Consider the following 19,386-nt stretch of genomic DNA (forward strand, 5'->3'; position numbering starts at 1 on the left):
GACCCTAAATCTCAGGTGCCTTCCACAGCCAGAGGAAGCACCTGGAGGATAGAAATCATGCCACATGAGAAACTGTTGGGAGAACTAAGGATCACCAGCCAGCAGAAGGAAAGACTACGGGAAGACACAATAATGTGTCTGACAATAATGGATGAATCATGACATGAAAAACTCTAGAGAAGAAATTGCAAGCGCCCAATTTTGATGACGCAAAATAAGAAAGGAAAAAACCCTTAATTACTAGAGATGTGTTATCAGAGAGACAGCAAAGCTGGTAATTAAGTGCACAGTTTGGAGACCGGTTGCCTGTGTTCCAGTCCTATTTCTGTCGCTTACTAGCTGTGTGGCCTCAGGCAAGTCAGTTAACCTCTCCGTGTCTCAATTTTTCATCTGTAAAATAGGGATAAATTTAGTGTTGGACAAATAACTTGGTGATTTTAAAGGACTCACACCAGTGCCCACTATACAATAGGTGCTATATTATGGTTAATAGGTGAAGAGTTTATAAATCAAATGGACAACGCTGTGAGATGCTAAGTTTTACCTCTCTGAGTGTTCCAAAATTGTCTGAATTGTCCTCTATTCGAGTACCTACCTGCATTAGATGAAAAGTTGGACTACACAGTCCCTAAGGTTCCTATTTTCAATTCTAAGATCCAATTATTCTAAGTCAACTTCTTTGAAAGTTATGAACAAAAAACAACAGCCTTCTCCCCTCCATCAGTCAATATATTCCTACTTTGGTCAATCAATAAATTCCCATATTGCTTGGCAACACAAGCCTCTAATTGGGGTAAGGAAATCTACATCAGTCTGTGCCTTCAGTGACACAAGGTGGATAGAAAATAAGCCAGAAAGAAAGAAGACAGACACCAAGCAGGGGTTGTAATTAATTGGTTCATGTGAGTTGGCTGCTTCTGCTGGGCTGAGGGCCCAGTGTTTTTGATTCTCTTATTGAGATCTATCAAAGATCCTGGCGAGGGGGAATGGCTTTGTTCTAACAGAGAGAAAGTGAGTATTTTTGTGTCCTCAGTTCCACATCAGTGACTGTTTCTCCTCAAGCCCCGTTCTTTATAGATTTTTATTTGTCAAAAACTCCTTGCCCCTCAAGTACCCCATGCTTCAAATAAGGAACCAACACAGTTTCCCAATAGAAGGAGGTTTGGCATGTCCTTGAACCCTCTTCTTCCGTTTCTTTATCTTTTTTAACCTCTGTGAGCCTCTAGAGTTCCCAATCCCATTTCTTACTCATGACAGACAATGTCTGCAAGCTTTCAAAACACTTTTATTCCTAAGTCCTTTCCTTTTCTCTAATTACCTTCTGCCAGCTTGGCTCCATTTGAAAATGAGCTCCTTAATTAACTTCCCAGGACTTTTTGGCCTTTCTGATCATTAAAATAGTCCATGCCATGTACCAACCTGCTTCATTTTTAACCACTGCAGCAGTCAGAGACCATACTAGTCTCCCTTCATAGAGGAGTCAGCTCAGTACTTCATGAGGTGCTTATGATGAAACCTGCGGGCCCTAGATCAAATTCATAGCATGGTAGAGAAGCCCCTTGAAATCAGGAATGAGGACCCCTTGGCAGACCAGATATCACAAGTACTTGGCTTTTAGCCATGTCCTTCCATGTACTAAATATGTGACCTTGAGCAATTCACTTAATCTTCCTGAGCCTCTTTCCTCCTCTGTTAGGCAAAGACTGGTGATAGCAAGACCTCTACTGCTTACCTGTGCCTTACACTCCCAATGGATCAAGCAGATGCCACAAACAGACACTGCAAAGCAAACACCTTGTAAACCATAAATGCACTAAACAAATATAAGGCTTGTTTCATGAGGCTGCCCCTTGGCCACACCAGATGAATAAACCGGCAACAATGCATGTTTTAGAGTAAGCCAATTCTGCACCATCACCTTGGTCAGCATGCTAATTCTCCATCAACTTTACTGGTGCTAAAAAAAAGTCTTAAGTCAACATAGATACTGCAAGATACAGCTGTTGGGAACATCTACAAGAGGCAGGATTGAGGGAAGAATGTAGAATGAAAAGGTGGGAGTTTCAGTGGTATTCTCTAATTAGCTGTGGATCTTAACCTATTCCTAAACTTCTGTTACATCTCTGGTTCCTGAGACTGTCCCACTGAATAGGGTTGCTGTTAGAGAAAATAAACGTTTACAAGAAGAAATAATTTACTAAGTTAGAGACAATATTAGCAATGATGATTTTACTGATTTATGCATGAAGAACCAGAGACCCCTTTCCCAATTTCCTCAACCAAATCCAAAGCCTGCAGAAGTCAGGCCAATTATTGTGCGAGTATGAATTTGAATAAGCATTATCATGTTTAAAAAGAAGACCTTCATTGAGGAAAATGTTCTGATTTCAACTTCTAGTATCAAGAATCAGTTCCTTAAAGGGACAAAACACATAGCTTGTGTGGCTATTTCCCAGCAGATATTATTGGCTTGTCAAGGAATAGAACTCACCTTTCCTAAATGCCTATGATATGCTGAGCTCTGTGCTTTGGGAGATTGTATGATTTACTAGCCAAGCAGAACACTTATGAGAGTGAAAAGGGACATAGTAATTATGTAAGGACGACAAGCTGCACTGAGACTGTCCCTGGCGAAGCAGAATGCATTGTCCCTCCGTCTCTGCACAGCTCATATCAGGGCTTTGATGAACTCCAAGGGCAACAGAATTGCTAATGCACACTCAAATTTTTGCATATATATAACATCATTATTCCATTCCAGTGATATATCTGTGTTTACCTTTCAGCTCCAATTTTAGCACAGCAGTAAAGCTCATTAATTGTTATTGAGAAAGGTTCCTCATTAACTTGTATAAGGTGTGGTGAGCTGGACTGACAGGTCCAGCTTCTGATCAGCACTGATCCAAGTGCTTCCAGTCGTGGAAGTGCTTCAGCAGCTGAGCTCCTGCTGGATTTATCCGTCTCCTACATGATGCTCAGGTCCAGGAGTGAATGAGCTCAAATCCTCCTCCAAGGAGAAAGTCACTATCGGGGTTGGGTAAAAACATATTTCCTAGGTAGTCCCACAACTGGCTATAAATAGTATGTTTTTACACCATTAACTGAAATTCAAGTAAAAAAAATGTGTATCTATGCATCTTACCTTCATGACCAAGGCCATTATTAAGCTACTAACAGATGCTTTATTCTCAAGAACTGCTCCTTCCTCATCACAGCTAGTCAGCCTGCCCTGGGCATCAAGATAGGCCTATTATAGGCTGAAAGTGTAGAAGACAGGGGGAAACACTGAAATAGAGGACCTGGATCTGGATTTGCCATTTTTCAATCAAGTTCTTAACATCCTGTCCTTCAGTTTCCTTCTTTTTTCAGGGAAGCAATCTTCCGCAGTGTTATCTTACGGAGTTGCCATGAAAATTAAATATAATCATGCATCTGAAAGTTCTCTGGAAACAACAAAGAGCTACACAAATAAATTGGCAATGCAAATTTGCAGGTAAGAGGACTAACTAAAGGCACAGGACAATGGAAGCTCCAGCTGTGAATTTTCTGTTAATTACAATTTGAACTCTTGTACCCAATTCTCTCAGTGCAATTAAGAGCTAACAAAAGCATGCTCAGGAAGTGAGAATGTAGTTGGATGGAGGGACTGAAACTGAAAGAGAACCATTTCTAGTCATAGCCAATTGGTGAAGTAACTCTTTGACCAGATTATTTAGATTTAAACCATAATTTGCCTCCAAAAGTTCTAGATACACCACAGTCATGCATTTAGAGTTAATATATTTTTTCTACCATGTAATGGGCTAATTTTTTGGTCATTTCTCCAAGTTTCTTCTGTATCCATAAATGCCTATATGAATTGAGTTTGGGTTAGATACACCAAATAATCTTTAGGACCAGGGCCATGATTATTGAAGCTATAGGCAGTCCCAGAAAGGAGCCCAAATGTGGACCTAGACTGTCAACAGCCAAGGACCCACGTACCAGAGCTGCTTCTCCACCATATTTTCACCTTGGATTGAACTTGCTCTTCTTGAATTAAAAAAAAATCCATCATGCATACTTGATGGATTTAACAGGGTCTTCTTTTATCTGTGGATGCTACATGCTAGTAAAAAAGTCTGAGTTTCTCTTAGCAAGTGGACACACGAATGTTATTTTGGTAGACAGACTCCTAACATGGCTGCCAAAGTTCTTCCCATCACTGTATGTTCCTATCTCCCCTCATATCAAGAGGTGGAGTCTAATGGCCAGGCACAGTGGCTCACACCTATAATCCCAGCACTTTGGGAGGCTGAAGCAGGTGGATCTCCTGAGCCAGGAGTTCAAGACCAGCCTGGGCAACATGGTGAAACCCCGTCTCTACTAAAAATACAAAAAATTAGCTGGGTATGGTGGCTTGTGCCTGTATTCCCAGCTACTTGGGAGGCTGAGGTGAGACAATCACCTCAGCCTGGAAAGTCGAGGCTGCAGTGAGCTGAGATAGCACCACTGGTCAGCCTGGACAACCAGAGTGAGACCCTGTCTCAAACAAACACACAAACAAAGGTGGAGTCTATTTCCCCTCCGTGTGAATCTGGGCTGGTCTTGTTAATCGCTTTGACCAATAGAAGTTGCTAGAAATGATGCTCATTCTGGGGCTTTTGAGCCCAGGGTCTTAAGAAAACAAGCAACATCTCCTTCTGCCCTGTGAAGCCAGTCTCTATGAAAGATGTCCAACTACCCAGAGACCACCATGCTGTGAGGAAGCCCAAGCTAGACACAGAGAGAGGTTACAAGGGGAAGCACAGAGCTGTGAGACATGAGAGCAAAGCCTTCTCGGTCCTTCTGGCCCAGCCCAACCCAGTCAGCAGCTGACAGCAGCCAAATGAGCAACCCCATTTGATGCCACATCGAGCGGAAGAATTGCCCTTCCCAGCACTGCACAAATTACAAAATTATGAGAAATAATAAATCATTCTTATTTTAAGGCACCAAGTTTTGGGGTGGTTTGTTACATAGCAATGCCTCTTCATTCTACCACGAAAAGAAGACACTGAGAAATACTGGCATAAACAACATCATTGAGGCCAGGCACGGTAGCTCATGCCTGTAATCCTAGCACTTTGGGAGGCTGAGGTGGTTGGATCACCTGAGGTCAAGAGTTCAAGACCAGCCTGGCCAACATGGTGAAACCCTATCTCTACTAAAAATACACAAAAATTAGCTGGGCGTGGTGGTGCATGCCTGTAATCCCAGCTACTTGGGAGGCTGAGGCAGGAGAATCACTTGAACCTGGGAGGTGGAGGTTGCAATGAGCCGAGATCGCGCCACTGTATTCCAGCCTGGGCGGTGGAGTGAGACTCCACCTCAAAAAAAAAAAAAAAAAAAGAAAGAAAGAAAAAGAAAGAAACAACATCATCAACCATCTAGACAGAGAATTCCAAACCCTGCTGTGAAGCAATTAGCTAAAATCTCTTATCCAGCAGCAGTCTTAGGAAGTTAGTCTTTAATATGCTCCTACTGAAGCACCTACCACACCTTCCTGTAGGGGCTGCCCCTAGTGGGATGTCAGAAAAGCACTGGTGGTGGAGACCTAGGAGGCCTAGGCTCCAGCTCTGACTCTTGCCCTTTTGACTCAACCCAAACTTTGGACAAGACATTTAATCCCTCCCTGTCTTACTCCATTTAGGCTGCACAACAAAAACTTTAGGAAGCTTATAAACAACACAAATTTATTTCTCACCGTTTTGGAGGCTGGGAGGTCTGAAATCAAGGCACTGGCAAATTTGGTGTCTGGTGAGGGTTCCCTTCCTTGCAGATGGCGTGTTCTAGCTGTGTCCTCTCACGGTAGAAGGAGCAAACATGCTACCTCGGGCCTTTTTTTATAAGGGCGCTAATCCCATTCAAGACCTAATTATTAATATCTCCCAAAGGCCCCATGTCTTAATTCTATCACACTGGGGATTAGACTTCAACATACGAATTTGGAGGGGACACATTCAGACCACGGCAATCTCTTCTGCCTGATTCTCATTTATATGACAGAGATAATAACACCTACTCTACAGACTTCTTGTAGTAATCAAATAAGGTAGAGTATGTTAATGAGTTTTGAAAAATATGAAATTGTTTTTTACCAGCTGTCATTTCATAATTTTATTTTCTCAGGTTGAAACCTTAAAAAAATTCATCCCTCTAAAAAACCCTGCAATTTGAAGGGGTCACCACAAGATGGCAATGGTATATAAATTAGAGTCCCCAAAATCCTAAAAGTAAAGATTAAATGAAAATTGAAGAATGTCTTTAATATTACCAAGCATATATGAAAGTATTTGCCTGGAGTGACTGTTTACAGAACATTTTGAGATCTTGCCCTGGATCAGTAGGAAAAAAAAAAAAAAAACAACGCTTTTTGCTTTTCTACACAGGTAACAGTAGAAAGAAAACAAATACATCCATAAAAAGGGCTAATGTACACTTGGAGCTTACCATGAGCTAGGCAGTTCTCCAAGTGTTTTATATGGATTATCTTATTTTCTCCTCACAAAAGTTATATCATTATTACTCTACATTTGCAGATGAGGACTCTGCGGCCTAAATAAATTTTGTTTTCTGCCCAACTCTATGCACCTAGTAAGTAAATGCATGGCTGGAATTCACACCCAGGCTGGCTGACTCTACATCTAACAGTGTTCAGCACTTCAGCACCAAGAACTCAAATACTTTTAGATCTGTTATCCTCAAGCAGAAGAAGGTAATTTTCCACTTTAATTTTTTGGTAACTCTACTCCCTTATAATTTGCATTTTTATAGGATGTCTAGCTCAGAATACTTTGTTCAAAATCAGTGATACTGGTAATAATGAAGGTCGCTTAGCTAAGTTGAGCTAGCCAAATCACATAGCTTTGACAAACCAATGTCAATTGGAAAGTTGTTCAGAAATTGTTTTCTGACACAGAAAGTCATACATTAAATTTTAAAAGCCTCTTTTGCACAAACATTGTAAATAATTCAAGTTCCTTATCAGTGGATATAAGATGTCCCTGTACAGAGCAGGTACCCTCACCTTGTTTTTCCACTAATAATAATGGGTCATTACTGAGATGGTCACACCCAGTAATATGATTTGGCTGTGTCCCCACCCAAATCTCATCTTGAATTATAGCTCCCATAATCCCCATGTGTCATACGACAGACCCAGTGGGAGATAATTGAATCATGGGGGCAGTAACCCCCATGCTGTTCTTGTGACTGTGAGCAAGTTCTCACGAGATCTGATTGGGGCTTTTCCCCCTTCGCTCACCACTTCTTCTTTCTACCACCATGTGAAGAAGGACATGTTTGCTTCACCTTCTGCCATAAGTTTCCTGAGGCCTCTCCAGCCCTGTGGAACTGTAAGTCAATTAAACCTCTTTTCTTTATAAATTACCCAGTCTTGGACAGTTTTTTATAGCAGCATGAAGGTGGACTAATATAGCTACTCACCAAGCCCCTTATTGATCAAGTATAGCCTTAGTGTAAGTAGACATTGATGCTAGAATAGTACCCCAGGGCACTATCTGAGTTAGAACATAGGCAAGGTCATACTCATACTTTTGCACATTATGGGGGACTTGCAGGTACCTGCAACTTTAACATTCTCTGTAGCAAAAACCAGACATGTTGATATATTACCTACCCCACTGTCAAACACGCAGCTAAAGGAGAGGACAGGAAAGAGGGAAAGAGAGAGGTAGAGGCTCCACCTGGCACTTAGCAGAGCACACATTGGAAGACAGGGAACATCCTCAGGGGTCAGCTTTGGATGAACCTGTATAGTAGCAAATTAGCGACATTCATATCAAGCATCGTAGAAATGCAATTGATGAAAACTCTAAGCCAGTGGTTCACAGCCCAAACTGCACATTATAACCACAGGGCTAGCTTTTTAAAATGCAAATCCAACTGGCCTGTGGACCACATCCATGAACAATTAAATCAGAACCTCTGGGGCCGACACTCAAGCATCTTTATTATTTTTAAAGCACCCTAAGTGATCCTATAGATTGAGAACCTAAAAACACCAGGCAAAAACTTAGCATAATTTAGCATTATAATACAATTTCTTTTTTACATAGGAAAATGACCTTTCTAACACAGAACCAAATGACAGACAAGAAACATTTATACAGGAACAAAACAGAGACATTTCCTTCAGTTATGCAAGGCTGTGGATATCATCAGCTCCTTGAAGAGGAGAGTCCAGAGTTAACGCTACTGACGTTTGTAGCTTGTGGTCCATATTCACAGTTTACGTTGACTAGCATTTTGTGTGCAGGTCAGTCTCTTGGTTTCATGCTAGTCATTGTCATCCAACTCTTTCGTCATCCTTGTAAGCTCCTGAATTAAATGAACTCCTTCAGTGATTATTAAAGATAAATACGAGGAATAGATGACTCCAACTGACAAGTACAGTCAAGATTCTTCTGTCACAGGCAGTCGAGAGAACTAGTGCTTAACTAAGGCTTGTTCCTACCTGGGTTTATAACACGTGCCACAAGGACAAAAACTGCAAAGTGGCTGACAAGAGTTGGGGACACAGTCTGTAGCCAGGGAACAATATACAATTCATACATCATTCTGAGTTCACTCTCTCATATTTTTCACTATCTTCAAATTAAGGAGGCTGCATTGCTAAAGTTATAAAAAGAAGATTTGTTGTTTTTGTTTTTGGCTTTTTTTTGAGAACATGAGACATGCCCTAGAGGCTTAGTTCCGCAGTTCATCCAGCCTCATGTCCGGTCACTGCCAGGGTTACACGAAGTGGATGGGAGATTAGGATTTGCACTCTCTGATTTGATTCCTCCACCATAACCCCAGAACATCCCATAGGTCTGTGTGATTCTTTAGTAGAGAAGAGACATAAAGAGCTTGGACACACTCCCTGACTGTAGCAAGCAGCAGCTAAGTCATGCTGTAAAGTAGCAAACAGTAACTAGATGCTTAAGGACGATAAACTCTTTGGTTTTTATCCAGAAATCTCTCCCAGTTGAACTCCCAGCAAGCATCGGTCCTCAAGGAACAAGAGGACTTCAGGCACTCTGCAGTGAAAGCACAGTAATTATGATGAACAGGATCTTACTCAATCCTCAATATGCCTTGAGGTTGGCAAGACAGACATTTATGCCCCTAATTCACTGCTGTGAAGAGGAAAGCTTGGGGTCAGAGGGACCTTGAGAAGTCCTCTAGTCCAGTGTGTCTCTAGCTTTAAATGCATTAAGATCACCTGCAAGGTTTGTAAAACCCCGGTTGTTAGGCTCCAACCCCAGAGATCCAGAAATTCTGATTCAGTGTAAAGAGAAGGGAGAATTGATAGCAACAGGAGACAAATTCCTAGGCAGACAGGGACGGGTTCCCAATGAAACCCAAACTACAAGCCAAAGACAGTTTAAAGCCTGAAAACTGAGCTGCCAGTTCCACAGAGTCCATGACTAGAGTGAGAACTTCTATCCCCATCTTACCCTCCCTGTCTCTCAATTGGTTCCTTGTTTAGTGTTTTTTTTTTTTTGTTTTTTGGAGACAGAGTCTTGCTCTGTTGCCCAGGCTGGAGTGCAGTGGTGCAATCTCGGCTCACTGCTACCTCCACCTCGTGGGTTCAAACAATTTTTATGCTTCAGCTTCCCAAGTAGTTGGGACTACAGGTGCACACCACCATGCCCAGCTAATTGTTTGCATTTTTAGTAGAGATGGGGTTTCATTATGTTGCCCAGGCTGATCTCAAACTTCTGAGCTCAGGCAATCTACCCACCTTGGCCTCCCAAAGTGCTAGGATTACAGGCGTGAGCACTGCACCTGGCTGATTGGTTCCTTCTGAATGATGCCTTTTAACTAATCAAATGGTGCTTTTTCCAAAGACCACCCATGGACCAATAAGCACACATCCTCTCATTCTAAGCCTATAAAACACCCGAACTCGCCTCACAGACAGAACCCACTTTCAAGGTCCCCTCTTTCAGTTGAGAGCTTTCCTACTGTTGATCAATAAAATTCTTCTCTCCCTTACTCACTCCCTGGTGTCCATGCACCTTATTCCTCTTGGTCACAGGACATGAACCCAGAACTCACTGAGCTGTGGGCAGCAGGAATGAAAAGAGCTGTGACATGCTCCCACCCACCAGACTATGGTAGAAAGAGAGCTGTAACATGCTTCCACTCACTGAGCTACAAGAGTAAAGAGCTGTGACTTTTCTTGTGGACTCAGACCTTGGGACTTCCTGAGCAAGAGCTGTAACACCTCTTGGGGCTCCACGATTGCTAGCATCTCTGAGTTTTGGGGCACCACTGCGTTCCCCTCATCTACACACTGGTGCCCAACATGGAAGCTGCTCATGGCATGCCCAATCCAGCTACAAGCTGAGCACAGAGCTGTAGCGGGCATGGGATCTGGGCCAGTGCACAAGCCAAGCACAGTCTGCCAGGCCAAGCAGGTGGAGTGAGCCCAGTGGGCTGGAGTGAGGCCCCAGGCAGAGGCAGCAGCGGCTGTAGAGATTTCTGGCTGATGAAGCAGCACTGAAGGAATTCTGTAACAGAATAAGCCTTGCTAAAAAAACTTCTAGGTGCGCTGCTGATGCTGCTCTGCAGAACATAGTTTGAGAACCACTGACCTAGTCTACCCACCTGCCCAGTGCAGGAATTCTTGGCACAACAACCGTAACATCTCTGTGATATAGTCCCAGGCTAAGCCATTCTAACATCAGGGAGCTTAACTCACAAGGTAGCCCAGCACTTTCTTAGGCCACTCTGGGTAACTAGGGTGGGGGTAGGTGGTAGAGTCAGGATTCAGCTTTCTCAGTAAGGGCACATGCACCTGGGCATCTTTGCTCTACTACAGAACAGGAGAGCTTGCCACTAGGAGCCACTGAGTGTCAGAGTCTGTAAGATCTTCATAATCAGCCAGCCCAGTGGTTCTCATCCGAGGAGCCCCTGTACCCAGACCTCATCCCAGACTGAGTAAATCAGAACCTCTATTTATTTCAAGTTCCCTGGGTTATTTCAACAAGCAGTCAAGGCACAGACCCACTGAATGGGTCTCTCTCCTTTACTTTAAATATAATAATCTGAGGCCCGGAAGGAAAGGGCTCTGAACCCTCCAGCAGATCAGCCCACTTCTTCTTTAAGCTGCCCTATTCTTCACAATTCTAGAAACAGCAGAAGTTTCATCAATAGATAATGTTTTCAAAATGACAATGAGAATTGTGTGGTGCTTATTATTAAGGTTTCATTTGCCTGTGAGCTCTGTGACAGCAAACACTTACATGTAACTTTCCTAGGTCCCCAAACTCCTAGGACATGTCACGTATCCCAGTCAGTAACTCTTGTCGGACTAACTCTTGGATCTCGACCCTTTGCCACATTCCACCCTCAGGTGCATGGAGTTCCCCAGAGCAGCTCCCAAGCCACCCACATGGGAACATAAGTTACTGGCAGAGGATGAACTCAACTCTTCGGCACACCTGCTTTATGTGGTGGTTTAAAATATGTTCAAAAATTATTTGACACTCTCTTCACAATGTTGAGCATAATTCACCTTCGTTTGAATGTGGGCTGGACTCAGTGGCTCACTTCTAATGAAGAGAAAGAAAAGGACAATGACCATGCCATTTCAGAGTCCAGGTTGTACAGGCACCGTAACTGCTCGGTTGCTCTCTTAGATCATGACAATGACGTACTCCCTCCAGTACGTGCCCTAGAGGGAGGCAGCTGCCGTGTGATAAGCCCCTACGGAAAGACCTACAGAGAGGAACCGATGCCTCCAACCACATGAGTGACCTTGGAAACTGACCCTCCAGCCCAAGACAAGCTTCCAGACGTTTGTGGCCCTCATCAACACCATGACTGCAGCCTCGTGAGAGACCCTGAACTGGAACCACTCCGCTAGGTAGCTTCCAAATGCTTGACACAAAGAATCTGTAAGCAAATAAACCTTTCTCGTTTTAAGCTTCTGAATCATGGGGTGGTTTGTTACAGCCACAGATAGTGAATACATCTTGCTGCCTTGCTTTTTAAGCAAAAGCACTCATACATTTTAGGATGTTGAGAGTGCCCAAGATGAACATGCAAACTCTTCCTTCTCCAGTTCTCACAGAGGGAGGATAAATACATGCATCAGGCAGTCCTACTGGGTAAGCAGAAGGTGGAAGGCCCCTGAAGCAGTACTGATGGACAATGGAAAGGCAGATGTATTTGGGTTTCCAAGGGAATTTCAGGCATCTCAGTCAATCATCCAGGTACTACCTGATGCCAGGCAGAGCAAGGAGCAAGGGAGGGGTATAAAAGAAGTTCTGTAATTGATTTAAGTTTCTGCCCTAAGGTTTACTAGTATCAGAGGAGGCAAGATTCACACAATGGACATTATTAGAGAATATGGCAGTTTATATTCTAGTGCTGTTCCATGGAGCAGGGCCAACAGTAAACACCATGAAAGAGAGAGAGAAGGCAGAACACCCCTAAGTGACTCAAGGAACAGACGTCTAGGATGGTTCCCACTGTAGGGCAAGTTTCATTCAGAGACAAACAGCAGATGGAAGCAGGAAAAAAGCAGCTTGGCCTTAGCCAGCCAAAGGTTGATGAAAGTCCCCTTGGGCATTTGTCCAAACATTTTTAGCAACCACCTAGTAAGAGCATGGGCATGTCATTAGCAAAATGTCTGGAGCAGCCTTCGGGGAGGTATTCAGGCCATATGTCTTCCCCTGATCAGGGTGAACTTTGCCCTTAGTCACACCCATTACTTCCTGCTCTTACCTGCCCTTCTCACCCTAGGCAGCTGCTGGCTCCCAATCCTGCAGCCCATTCCCACATCTGCTGTGTTGGTTTTGAGAAGCAAAGCCACCTCAACAAAGGTGACCTATTGCTTGATGCCCCTACTGCTGAGAACAGACTCTGCTTGCCAACACTGGTCTTCAGTCCCTTTGGTATGACCCCTGCCTCCTCTTCCTCCAGCCTACTCAGGCTTCTGATGAAACCCCACAGACTGAAGGAGGAAGGGGGATGACAGGGGAGGTGGAGTCTGCTGACATGTCTGCTAGGCTCCCTGGGTGCTGATGGGACCTGTTGGAATGGATTTCCTCAAGAGCTACTTAGAGATGTATGAATTACTGTGTGATGAGGAGCCCTGTGAGAGGAAACCACAAATCAAATTTTCATCACCAAATTGAAGAGAGTAGTACCACGAGTAAAATCCATCACTGTTTTCTTTTAAGATGGGCCAGGAATGGATGAGAACTCACTCCCCTCCTAACACACTTTGCACTTGTCCCTAGCCAACAATTAGCCCACTGTTACCCTCTTCTTGATTTTCTCCATGCACACCTAGTGTGCAACTGTGATGGGCATGGAGTGGGTCTCACCTATTTTGGACAGCCCTACACACTCCATAATGCCCAGGTCTGGCACCATCCTGAGGGTACCTGAGAGACTTCCCTGGGTAAGCCCCCAAATTGAAGAGGAATAGGCCTGGGAGGTGGGGAAATGTAGCTGCCAGCAGGTGGCTGGGCTATGACTCAGGTCTTTTAATCTGCTCTCAAGGTAGAAGCGTGACTCCCAGCTAGTACCAAAAAAGAAAACAGAACAGGCGGAGAACAGTTCCTCCCCAAACTCACCTAGGCTAAGGAGGTGGGACTACCCCACTCCACTTCCACACATACCTCTCAAGTGGTTGCATTTTTGTAACTCATCTGCTGGGGAAGTGTAATTGTTTCTGCCTGGTGCCACTCCAAAAGCACACACAGTATTTAAAATCCTGAGCAGAGGCTGAGAGTGATGCAAGGACAAAATGATTCGCAGGCCATGCACCCTGCAGCCTTATCACTTCCCATGGGGTCTCCTGTGATAGTCTCCTGTGTCTCCTGCATGCGCATGTTCTCTCCAGTCCATTTTCCAACTTGCAGGCAATTAGCAGGCAAATCTGATCACCATCCTCTCCTGCTTACACCCTTCAAAGACTTTCCTTGCCTTCAGATCAGCTCCAGCTACTGTGCTCCAGTCTCTGCCTGCCTGTCCAGACTAAGCTGCCCCTCCCCATCAAATTCTTTACCCCAGTTATCCTAAGCCACGTATGGTTCTCCATGCGAGGCTTGCTCATGTTCTCTCTCACCTCTGCCCATGTTGCTCCAGGGATACTGCCCCACTTTCCCCTGGCAAACACCAGGTCATCTTCCGAGATTCCTCCCAGACACATCACGTGCTCCTGGAAGCCTCCTCTAAGTCACGCTCCCTCCTGCCCATGTTTGTCCCCTGAAAGCCCCAGGTGCTCCCTCTACAGAGCATTATGGGAGTAGTACTGTGCTGTCCTTTTAGTAGTCCATTACTCACCCCAAGACTAACCACTTCATGTAGTAACGGCATCTTCCTCTTCCTTATAGCAGCAAAGCTTGCACAATACCTAGCATGCAGTATGTGTTTCATAATTTAAAAAAAATCAATCTATCAATCTTATAGTTTGCTGTAACCATTATGTAGATTTGCAACAATCATATAATTTCCTTTTCCTTGACCAAACAGGCACCATCTGCCATCACTATGTCCTTCCTCCTAGACCAGTGGTTCTCAAATGGTAGTCCCCAGACTAGCACCACCAGCATCACTGGACAGGCGTTAGAAATGCATATTCTTGGACCCTATCCTATACCTACTGAATCAGAAACTCTGAGGTTACCCCAGCAATCTGTAGTCCACCCAGCAATCTGTAGTTTAACAAGTGCACCAGGTGATTCAGATGCACACTCAGGTTTGAAAATCACTTGTGTGGAGCCTTCAAAGACCCTTAGAAGCAGCTCAAATTTCATTCAATGAGCAGCTTCAATGAACTCTCTGGCCACTTCCCCTTTTCCAGGAGAGCTGAGCCTCTCACATTTAAAACAGCTGCATTCACCTGGGGGCCAGATGCAGAAATATGGCCCCTCCCCTTACTCCTTGGCCTAAACAAGAATCACCTAGGGAACAAAGGAAACCAGGCAACACATGCACTCTGCTCCAGGGAACTCGCTCTCTGTTGAACCCTGGGCAGCAAGTAGGCTCTCAGTCGACACTTGCTGAACTACACAGAGTTCACCTAAGGCTAAATCTATGGCTGGAGCTCCTTAATGTTACAGAAGCCAGTTTCTGGTTATTTTTCTCCACATAACAATGTTAGACACATCAGGAGTATGACAGGCAGATGTGCCAGTCCTATCACTGCAGATACAAGGAACAGGGCAATTAGGAAGATCTTGGCTGTCGGTTTCAGCTCAAAGTTCCACTGGTAGCCACAACGAAGGCTGTGGTTGTGAGCTGAATTTATTAGGTTTTGCTGCCTACCCTTCATCCAAATCACAGCATAACATATTCAGGCCTACGGAAATGTCCAAAGAACCAGAAATGCCCAACTTTTTTAGCACTAACATTTTTATAAACCCTTCTATTGTTGGCCGGGCGCGGTGGCTCAAGCCTGTAATCCCAGCACTTTGGGAGGCCGAGACGGGCGGATCACGAGGTCAGGAGATCGAGACCATCCTGGCTAACACGGTGAAACCCCGTCTCTACTAAAAAATACAAAAAAACTAGCCGGGCGAGATGGCGGGCGCCTGTAGTCCCAGCTACTCGGGAGGCTGAGGTAGGAGAATGGCGTAAACCCGGGAGGCGGAGCTTGCAGTGAGCTGAGATCCGGCCACTGCACTCCAGCCTGGGCGACAGAGCAAGACTCCGTCTCAAAAAAAAAAAAAAAAAAAAAAAAAAAAAACCCTTCTATTGTTTCATGTGTTCTTATTTTTATTGAGCACAAGGTAACCCTGGTGTTTTTGCTGCTTAATGCAGGGAATGGCAATCTTGGCTGTATATTTGAATCACCTAAGCAGCTTCACAAAAAATCTGATTCCCAGACTAGACAGCAAACCAATTAAACCTTAGTCTCTGGAGTGAGATGCAGACATCCGTATTTTAAAACGCCCCAGATGATTCTAACATGCACTTAATTTGGGGTTTTAAATAAAACTGACGTCTGGACCCCACACCACATAAATCAGAATCTCTAGGGCTGCAGCCTGGCACAAATGTGTAACCCAAGCCCTCATACACACATGCATATGGTATGTAGAGAGTGTATGCAAACAGGTACATATACTCTCCAGGTGTTCTAATGCAGCCAAAGTTGAGAACGACAACACATACCATTGGTTCCCAAACTTGTTTGCACTTGAGAATCATCTTTTTAACATTCCAAACCTCAGGCTAGACCCCAGAACTATCAGATCACAAGCTCTAGGACAGTGAGCCGGGCACAGACATCAATATTTTGTAGGGTCCCCAGGCGATTCCAAGGTGCAGACAAATTTGGAAAGCACAGCACAGGCTCCAAGCTCCAGGAGAGCAGGGTCTGTCTTGTAATTTTTACTGTAACTCTCCTACAGCACCTACTTTTATTTGTTAAACTGAATTGAATTTGTAGAGGCCTCCATTCTCATGAGGTCCTTTCCAACTATGCCTACTTGCATTGGTGCCACCTAGGACCCTATGAATCCAGAGCAGGGATTGGCATAAAAGGAATATGCTTCATACAAACTGCATTATACTGCTTCATTAGTAAATCCTGTCCTAGGGACTTCCACAGACCTGACACTTTGTTATTTCATTATGTTATTTAATTAAAAATGGAATCTATTATGCCTTTTTCACATTAGATGTTGGTAGAATTTTTTGTTTTTTTAACTTTTATTTTAGGTTCGGGGCATATATGCAGGTTTGTTATATAAATAAATTGCATGTCACAGAAGTTTGGTGTACACATTATTTTGCCACCCACATAATAAGCATAGTACCTGATAGGTAATTTTTGGATCCTTACCCTCTTCCCTCCATCCTCAAGCAGGCCCCAGTGTCTGTTGTTCCGTTGTGTTCATGTGTACTCAATGTTTAGCTCCCACTTATATATATGAACATGCAGTATTTGGTTTTCTGTTCCTGCGTTAGTTTACTTAGGATATTGACCTCCAGCTCCATCCACATTGCTGCAAAGGACATGATCTTCTCGTTCTTCTTATGACTGCGTAGTGTTCCACGGTGTATATGTACCATGTTTTCTTTATCTAGCCCATTGTTAATGGGCATTTAGGTTGATCCCATTTTTTGCTACTGTGAATAGTACTGCAATGAACATATGTATGCATGTGTCTTTATGGAAGAACGATTTAAATTCCTTTGGGTATATACCCAAAAAAAGGATTGCGGGGTCAAATGGTAATTCTGCTTTGAGTTCTTTGAGAAATCACCAAACTGTCTCCCACAATGGTTGAACTAATTTAAATTCCCACCAGCAATGCATAAGCATTCCCTTTTCTCCACAACCTCACCAGCATCTGTTGTTTTTTGACTTTTTAATAATAGCCATTCTGACTGGTGTGAGACGGTATCTCACTGTGCTTTGGATTTGCATTTCCTAATGAATAGTGATGTTAGCATTTTTTTCACATGCTTGTTTGCCACGTGTATGTCTTCTTTTGAAAAGTATCTGTTCATCTCCTCTGCAAACTTTTTAATGGGTTTCTTTTTTGCTTGTTGATTCATTTAAGTTCCTAATAGATTTTGGATGTTATTGATAGACCTTTGTCAGATGCATAGTTTACAGATATTTTCTCCCATTTTGTAGATTGTCTCTTCACTGTTGATAGTTTCGTTTGCTGTGCAGTGCTCTTTAGTTTAATTAGGTCCCATTTGTCAATTTTTGTTTTTGTTGCAATTGCTTTTGGCATCTTCCTCATGAAATCTTTGCCTTACACTTTTTGATAGTGTCTCCCTCTTTGGAATTTCTTTTGCTGTTTCTCCTTGGGGTGGCTTCAGAGAAAGAGAAAAATAAAAATAAATAATAAGCCTTTCCAGCTCTCTGTTCTCAGCATGTTTAAAAACTGGGAATAGCTTTTGAGCACTCAGGTGCCTAGGAGTGAATTTAGGAACTGAGGTGTTGTCTTAGTCCATTTGTGCTGCTAAGACAGAATACCTGAGATTGGGTCATGTATAAAGACAGCAATTTATTTCTCACAGTTCTGGAAAACCAAGATCAAGGAACTGGCAGGTTCAGTGTCTTGTGAGGGTCCAGTCTCTGCTTCCAAGGTGACACCTTGAACCCTGCATCCTCCAGAGGAGAGGACACTTCATGTCCTCATATGGCAGAAGGCAGAAAGGCAAGAAAGGGACTAAGCTTCTTCCATTAAGTCATTTTATGACAGCATTAATCTATTCATAAGGACAGAGCCCTCTTGACCTAAACACTTCCCCGAAGGCCCCACTTCCCAACGCTGTTGCATTAGGAATTAGGTTTCCAACCCATGAATATTAGACAGCACATCCATGGCCTCTGCTCCTTGCTGAAGGAGGAGTTCACTCACCAGGTCAGAAACAGCTCCTATTTTAAGAAGGCTGCAGGTGAGGTAAAAATTACCATTAATCCCTCCTTTCACATTGATGCTGTGCACCTGGATTTACCCAACAAGTGAGGGTGATTTTTCTCTATTGCAAACACACCTGGTGTGGATACTTATCATCACAAGGATTCCTGCTGTGAATTCCTTTGTGGACATGCTGATGTTTATACATCAGGTTTGCTTTAAGAGGAGGTAGAGCTGCAAAATCACTCATTAAAACTTGGAAAAATAAGCTCGGTACAGCCTTTTCTTTTTGAGAGTTTTAAAACTCTCTTTACATTTGTAGTTTTAATTTAGCATGACCTGATTTTTGCAGCATTGACCATTCATCTAAAACTTGATGGCCAATCTCTGTAATAACTGTTGCAGCAACAAGAGGGCTCGGCTAGAAGTGAGGAGAACTGGGCTCTGTATACCATGTCACCTCTAATTCCCTGTGGGACCTTCAGAAGTTATTTGATCTTCAGGTTCCTCATTTGTAAAACAAGAGAATAAATACTCTCGATGATTTTCTTCTGACTCAAACCCCATGTGATTCTAATTCTCTTGTGAACAATGACATTAGTCTTATAGAAAGGGCTTCGTTTTTTCCTTTTGTTTTCCTAGAAATGTATAATTATTTGGGAGAAAAATACCTTAAATCCAATTCAATAAAAGAAGAGACTAAGGAATTAATATATGTGCCATAATGTACTAGACACAGTAAGGCTACAAAAACAGAGCCAGCCTATATTGCTGAAATTAATGAGGAAAACAATCATCTAACCATGATTCAAGACAGAATGAAATAGATGCAAAGACACAAAACAAGAGAGGAGGTAGCTTGGAGTATTTTAAAAAAGAATGTCCAGAATAAAGAGCAAAATTCTTTTTACCAGGGATAAAACAACACCAATGTGGAATCAAAAATGGCTTCTAGTCCTGGAATACTAGAGAACTAGGTAGTAACTATATCATCCAAGACAAGCCACACATC

General features: G+C 43.3%; 1 protein-coding gene across 3 annotated transcripts in view; it reads right to left on the reverse strand.

Moving 5' to 3' along the window:
- The window catches only part of MAPK4 (mitogen-activated protein kinase 4), a 175,603-nt gene that overhangs the window by 143,796 nt on the left and 12,421 nt on the right, over window positions 1-19,386 (reverse strand). Inside the window, exon 1 of one of the 3 annotated variants that reach the window (XM_037982285.2) lies at window positions 16,838-17,915. The exons of the other annotated variants lie outside the window; for them this stretch is intronic. The gene's annotated coding sequence lies outside the window, so the exon portion shown is untranslated. Of the gene's footprint in view, window positions 1-16,837; window positions 17,916-19,386 lie in introns of those variants that run through there. 3 annotated transcript variants of the gene reach the window in all.

This window comes from Chlorocebus sabaeus, chromosome 18, assembly GCF_047675955.1.
Source record: "Chlorocebus sabaeus isolate Y175 chromosome 18, mChlSab1.0.hap1, whole genome shotgun sequence".
Taxonomy (NCBI): domain Eukaryota; kingdom Metazoa; phylum Chordata; class Mammalia; order Primates; family Cercopithecidae; genus Chlorocebus; species Chlorocebus sabaeus.